This window comes from Dipodomys spectabilis, unplaced genomic scaffold (assembly GCF_019054845.1).
Source record: "Dipodomys spectabilis isolate Male_0828 unplaced genomic scaffold, ASM1905484v1 ptg000229l, whole genome shotgun sequence".
Lineage (NCBI taxonomy): Eukaryota > Metazoa > Chordata > Mammalia > Rodentia > Heteromyidae > Dipodomys > Dipodomys spectabilis.
In genome coordinates this window covers 2,719,833-2,726,297 of record NW_024870906.1, presented here as the reverse complement: position 1 = coordinate 2,726,297, position 6,465 = coordinate 2,719,833, and positions in this window count along the sequence as shown.

Sequence of the window (6,465 nt, the reverse complement as noted above, 5' to 3'; positions counted from 1 at the left end):
GACCAGTCAGATATGAAAAAGAAGTGTGTGTGTGTGTGTGTGTGTGTGTGTGTGTGTGCTGGCACTCGAACTCAGGGCCTGGGTGCTCTCCCTTAGCATTTTCAGGGCTGGCTGGTGCTTTACCACGTGAGCCACGGCTCCACCCCCAGCTTTGTATTTTTGGTGTTTCATTAAAAGTAAGAGTCTCCAAGGTCTGTCTGCTTGGGCTGGTTTAGAACCACAGCCCCCACGTCTCAGGCTTCTGAATTGCTGGGAGTACAAGCACGAGCCACCAGCTTGAAAACTTTTTTTCTTCTTCAAAGTTAGAGCTCTAGAAATAGCTCTGGCGCTCAGTGTATCGAGTAAAACATATTTGGATGGCACTGGTACTGGTACTGTAGTTCTACCTTTTAAGACAGATGCCACAGGGTGTGGGCAGCAGTTGTGGATATCAATGAAGTGTGTATGAAGGGTGGAGAGTGGCTGGGGGGGGAGGCATGCAGGGGATGGGAGGGCAGAGCAGGCCATTTCATTGGCTGGACTTGGGAGAAACTCCTCCCATATTCTCTGGACAGTTTGCGCTTATTACTAATGCATCGTTTTATGTCGTTCACCTAGTAGTTGCTTGGTCATAAATGCCCCTGGCATTTGCACCATCACGGAAGTGTCTTCAGATTGCCAGAGCTCAGGGCTTTGCTTAATTCAGGCTTCCTCTTCCTTGGCCTAGCACTGCCCTCACAGCTGCAGTCTTCAGAAGCTGCAGAGAGGGAAGTTGAGGCCAACATGTGTAGCACCTGCCACACACACAATAGCATTACAAAGGAACGCGTTCCCGGTGATCTTGGCAGCTGGAGAGATGGGTAGAGACAGGTGTCGCTGTCTCTGGGGCCATGATGAATTGGGTGAAAGTTTCCCAGATACACAGAGGGTATCCATTCAGGGTGGAATGTGGCCTCTCAAAGCTGAGCCTACCTGGGGGGTGACCCGTGGGGACAGCTGGCTTCCTGTCCCCTGCTGGAGAAGAGGCTGGCCTCCGGGCCGGCTGAGCTGTTGTTTGTTGTGTGTCTAAACAATCCCTGCCGACTGAGCTTCCTCCTAGTTCTGCTGCTCTGTGCTCTACTCTGGGGTGGGGATTAGCATTCCTTCCCGCTCCCTCTCAGTGACTAAGAGGAAAGGTAATGTAAGAAGGTTAAAGACAATCTTTTCCATGCCCCAACAAAGCAATTTTATTAGCACCTCACCTGCCACCTGAAAAGATCACCTTACATATTTATCATCAGCTTGGTCCACACGGCCAGGGCACGGACTGGGTCTATCTTGGTGCCTATGCTGTCTTCATTCAGCATAATAATATTTCTTTGTGGTTTTATGATACGAGGGATTGTAACTTTTTTAATGTGTCCATCACGGTGTGGAATCATATAAGCGTTTCCTTGGATTGGAATGTTGACTGTTTGTTTTTGTTGCATTTACTGTTATAGGTAAGACTATCATGAAGATTTTCTTGTTTATTTTAGTTTATTTAGTTTCACTTCTTTGGGCTTCATTCCTGAGGATAAATTCCCAAGGGTGGGCAACAATGGCTTTCTTTCTTTTCTTTCTTTCCTTTCTTTCCTCCTTCCTTCTTTTCTTCCTTCCTTCCCTATCTCCCTCCCTCCCTCCCTCTCGCTCCCTCCTTTTCTTTCTTTTCTCTTCTCTCTTTCTTCCTTTCCTTTCCTTCCCTTCCCTTCCCTTCCTCTCCTCTCCTCCCCTCTCTCCTCCCCTCCCCTCCCCTCCCCTCCCCTTCTCTTCCCTTCCCTTCCTCTTCTTTCTTTCTTCATGCCAGTCCTGGCAGGGTCTGGACACTGTTCCTGAGCATTTTGTGCTAGTGCTGTTCCACTTGAGCCATAGTTCCACTTCTGGCTTTTTGGTGTTTTCACTGAATATAAGAGTCTCATGGACTTTCCTGCCTGGGCTGGATTTGAACCACGATCCTCAGATCTCAGCTTCCTGTGTAGTCAGGATGACGGGTGTGAGTCACAGGTGCCTGGCAGTGGTGTGTTTCTTAAGGAACTGATACTCCACAGTAGAGAGGATGTGTTGTGTGTTCAGTCCGTGGAACATATTCGTGTATCTGTCTCTAGAACATGTCCAGGTTAACCATGAGGGACACAGAACCATCTCCCAAAGCCAGTAACTTGAGGAACCTAAAAGACATTCCAGGAGGCCAGGAGTTTCAATAATCAACCCCATTAAATGGAGTGAAGTAGATTATTTATTTACTTACTTATTTATTTATATTTTTTGTCATTTGTGGGGCTTAAACTCTGGGCCTGGGCGCTGTCCCTCAGCTCATCAGCTCAAGGCTAGTGCTCTACCACTTGAGTCACAGCACCACTTCCGACTTCTTCTGCTTATGTGATGCTGAGGAATTGAACCCAGGGCCTCATGCCTGCAAGCCTAGAGGAGGACGGTATTAGCCTTCACTGTGTCTCCAGCAAGCGTCCCTGACTCCCAGCCTCACACCTGCATGGATAGGATCTTGTGGTTTTGTAGATAATGGTCTATGTGGTAAGGCAGCCGCAGGGTGGTGGTCTGTTCTGGAGGCTGGGGAGGGGTGGGGGATTTGTTTCCTTTCCACTTCCATCTTCTAGGGGCCATTTCCATCCTGTGTAGTACCTTTCCTCTGTCATTGTAACCAACAGCAGTCAAATCTCTCTCTCTGATCAGAGCTTGAAAAGGTTCTCTAGAGGGCTAATGGATCCCTGGGCTTACCAAGATAATCTCCACAACTCCAGATCTTTGACCTTAATTGACAGGGGCCTTTTAGTCAGGTAAAGTAGCAGGTAGGGAGGAGAATTACTCTAGCTTCCAGAAATCCTAAAATGGGAGTGAATGAATGAATGTTTTATTTATTTAGTGCTGGTCCTAGTGCTTGAATTCAGGACCTGGACACTGTCCCTGGGCTTCCCCCCCCCCCCCAAGGCTGCCTCTGTATGACTTGAAGCAAGCACAGCTCAATATCTGCCTTTCTGGTAGTTAATTGGATATGAGTCTCACAGACTTTTCTGCCCCACCTGGCTTCAAACTATGATCCTTGGATCTCAGCCTCCTGAGTAGCTAGGATTACAGATGTGACCCAGCAGTGCCTGATAAAAGTGTTGTTTTGTTTTAAAGAAAAAATGCTCGTTTTATAAAGCTTCCCCCAAATACAAGAGCAGTGACTCTGGGAAGTTTGTTGTAGCCTACTGTTATAATTGGTCTTTGTAGTTATTTGCCACGGCTTTGTCTTCGTATATTTCATTTGTAAATTAAATGTTATCATAGGTATATGTGTGTTTAGGGAAACCACAGGACACATAGGGTTTGATACCATCTGTGGTTTCAGGGTGGGCACTGAACTCTTCTTCCCCAGTGACATGCAAGACATTCTCTGTCACAGAGGCTCTCCATCGCCCCTGGCACTATGGCCTGGCCTTCAAACCTTGGGCCATCAGGGCGGCCGATCTCTCTTCCTGTGTAGGTTCAGGTTCTGAGGCTTCATTTGCAGGGAAGGGCAGGGTTTTGTCTCTTGGTGGTGTTCATGGGTTTGACTTCCTAGGCTGCTGTATTTTCCCTGCTGCCTTAACATCCCCCTGGAGAAGCTCTGTGATGAATGATCCTGCCAACAGACGTGTGTGTGTGTGTGTGTGTGTGTGTGTGTGTGTGTGTGTGTGTGTGTGTGTGTGTGTGTGTGTGGTTGGAACTGCAAGACTTGCTTAGCTGATTTCATTTTTCCATCCTTTTCATTTGTGATTAATATGAATGGAAACACAAAGGACAAACAGGGACATTCTGATTCTCTCCTGAAAGCCCACAAGGTGGGAGCATGGACTGAGACATGCCTCTGAGCTCAAGACACCGATTTCTTGTGGATGCTTTGATGGGCTCTGGGCTTGGGATTCAAGACTCTCTACGACCCACCGCACCTGGGCTCTTCAGCCTTTCTGAGCCTTACACTGAGGTTTCAGATATACCACTAGAGGGCACCCGAGCTCCTACTGCGGCCCCCTGTCGCAGGGGGGAAGGCCAGTGCTGCCTCCAGCCACCTCTTGGGTTGATCCAAAGTGCTGGGCCTGTCTCAGGTCTGAGCAGGGAAACCCAGAGTTCTGGCTGAAAAGATGCAGCTGCCCACCCTTATAGGCTTTATTTCATACTAGAATATAAGCTAAGAGGCGTTTGCTCTATTCTGTGGATTCAGTCATGGAGTAAATGCAGGCCTTTGGTTTCTAGAGACCCACAAAAGGAAAAGTGTTACCTTCTCCACGGTTACAAATGTGGTTTGTTTGCTTATAGGCAGAAGGGCAAGGCTGACCTGAGTCTGAGTTTCAGCTCTTATTTTCTGAGCAAAGGCGTCTTCTTTACAAAAGGAAACGAGTAATTCCTGCTTGAGTGTAAGCTGAGATCGTGATGTCAACTCGTAGCAGTTTCAGGCTCACTTCTGCAGCTGACAGTTTCAGAGTCATTATTTTTTTTTTTTTTGTCGGTCGTGGGGCTTGAACTCTGGGCCTGGGCGCTGTCCCTCAGCTCTTCAGCACAAGGCGAGCGCTCTACCACTTGAGCTACAGCGCCACTTCCGGTTTTCTGGTGGTTTATTGGAGATAGGAGTTTCACGGTCTCTCCTGCCCGGGCTGGCTTTGAACTGCGATCCTCAGATCTCAGCCTCCTGAGTAGCTAGGATTACAGGCGTGAGCCACCAGCGCCCGGCTCAGAGTCATTATTAATCCCAGGTCTTTCATCCACTTTTACTTCTGTTCTAGAGCTGTGCAGATTTACTTACTGACCACTTCCCAAAGGTCAGTTCTTCAGATTGCCATCGACTACTCTCTCATATTATTTTTTCTCCCCAAACTTCCTCTGCTCTCTTCAAATCATCCCACCTCTCTCTGACTGCCTGTCTGACTGCAGCTGGAAAGGAGAGGGGGTCACCCCAGGAGGCTTTCCTGCTATGCCATGATTTGTCACTAGATGGCACCATGATCAAGAGTCTTCCTTTGGCCCTCACCAGGTGCTCGAGGCGGTAGGAATAGGAATTATATTTCCCCCCCATTTTAGCATTTTTACAAGAATGTACTACAAAGACTGTAAGAAGAAAACTGGAAGGCACTTTGAGATGTCTGCTACAGTATTAAACTATATTAACATTATCAATGTTTATGCCTTTTATATGAATTCTATTTTGGAGATTAAAGAAACAAAAATATGCCGTTACATTAAGGTGTCACAGTGATGTCAATTTAGCAGCAGTGTAACAATGTAGCAATGACAAGTGAACACAGAAACCAGTTAACATCAAAGGAAGACTCTTACAATTGTGCCCACACATGGTAACCAAACAAGTGTATAAAGTATTGTGAAGTAAGAAAACAAAACACAGGTTGAAATTACATTCTAATTACCACTATTTTAAACACATGAAAATGATTCATTAAAAATATCCTAGAATAGGCTGGGTGTGGTGACTCAAAACCTGTAATCTGGTTGATTGGGAGAGGGGAGTTGTTTGATTGCAGTTCAAGGCCAGCCTTGGGGGGGTTGGTGGTGGCAAAAGTTCACAAGATTTATCTCAACTAATGGCTGTACACTGGTCATCCCAGCCACATGAAAAAGTGTAAATAGGATGATTGAGGTCCAGGCTGGCCCTGGCATAAAGCAAAACTGTATGTAAAAATTAACCAACACAGCTGGTCCCTGGTAGCTCACGCCCATAGTCCTAGCTGCTCAGGAGGCTGAGATCTAAGGATTGCGGTTCAAAGCCAGCCCGGGCAGGAAAGTCCGAGAGACTCTTATCTCCAATAAACCACTCAGAAAACCAGAAGTGGTGCTATAGCTCAAGTGGTAGAGCATTAGCCTTGAGCTGAAGAGCTGAGGGACAGCATTCAGGCCCAGAGTTCAAGCCCCATGACTGACCAAAAAAAAAAAATTAACCAACACAAAAAGGGCTAGTGGAGTGGCCCAAGTGGTAAGCACTTGCACAGCTAGGCATGCAGTTCAGATCCCACTACTTCAATATCTATATCCATATCTCTATATCTCCGGAATACAGAAAGATGTTTGTTTTGAATGATGAGAGTTAGAGTGATTGGAAAATGTTATTTTATTTTTTAGTTCTTTCCAAATATAATTATAGATTATTTGTGGAAATAGTGCAAAGAGGAACAAGTATACAATTATTTGACAGTACCAAGTGCTTGATCCATAGTGGGGGGGAGGGGATGATGGGTGAGCCTATCTCTCTGGCCAGCCTCGCAGGGTTGGGTGGAGACGGACCTGATAAACTGCTATCCTTATTCAAGGGTCCCAGGGTTCCAGCCCCCAGAGCAGGGGCCCCCTAAACCCATGCCACCCCTCATTGGATAGACCACGTGCATTCCAAGGCAGATGCAGTATGGTCCCTGAAAGTCCCATCCAAGATGGAGGTCTCTCCCACAGTTCAGAGAGCTGGGGTGGGGTGGGGGCTTCTATCAG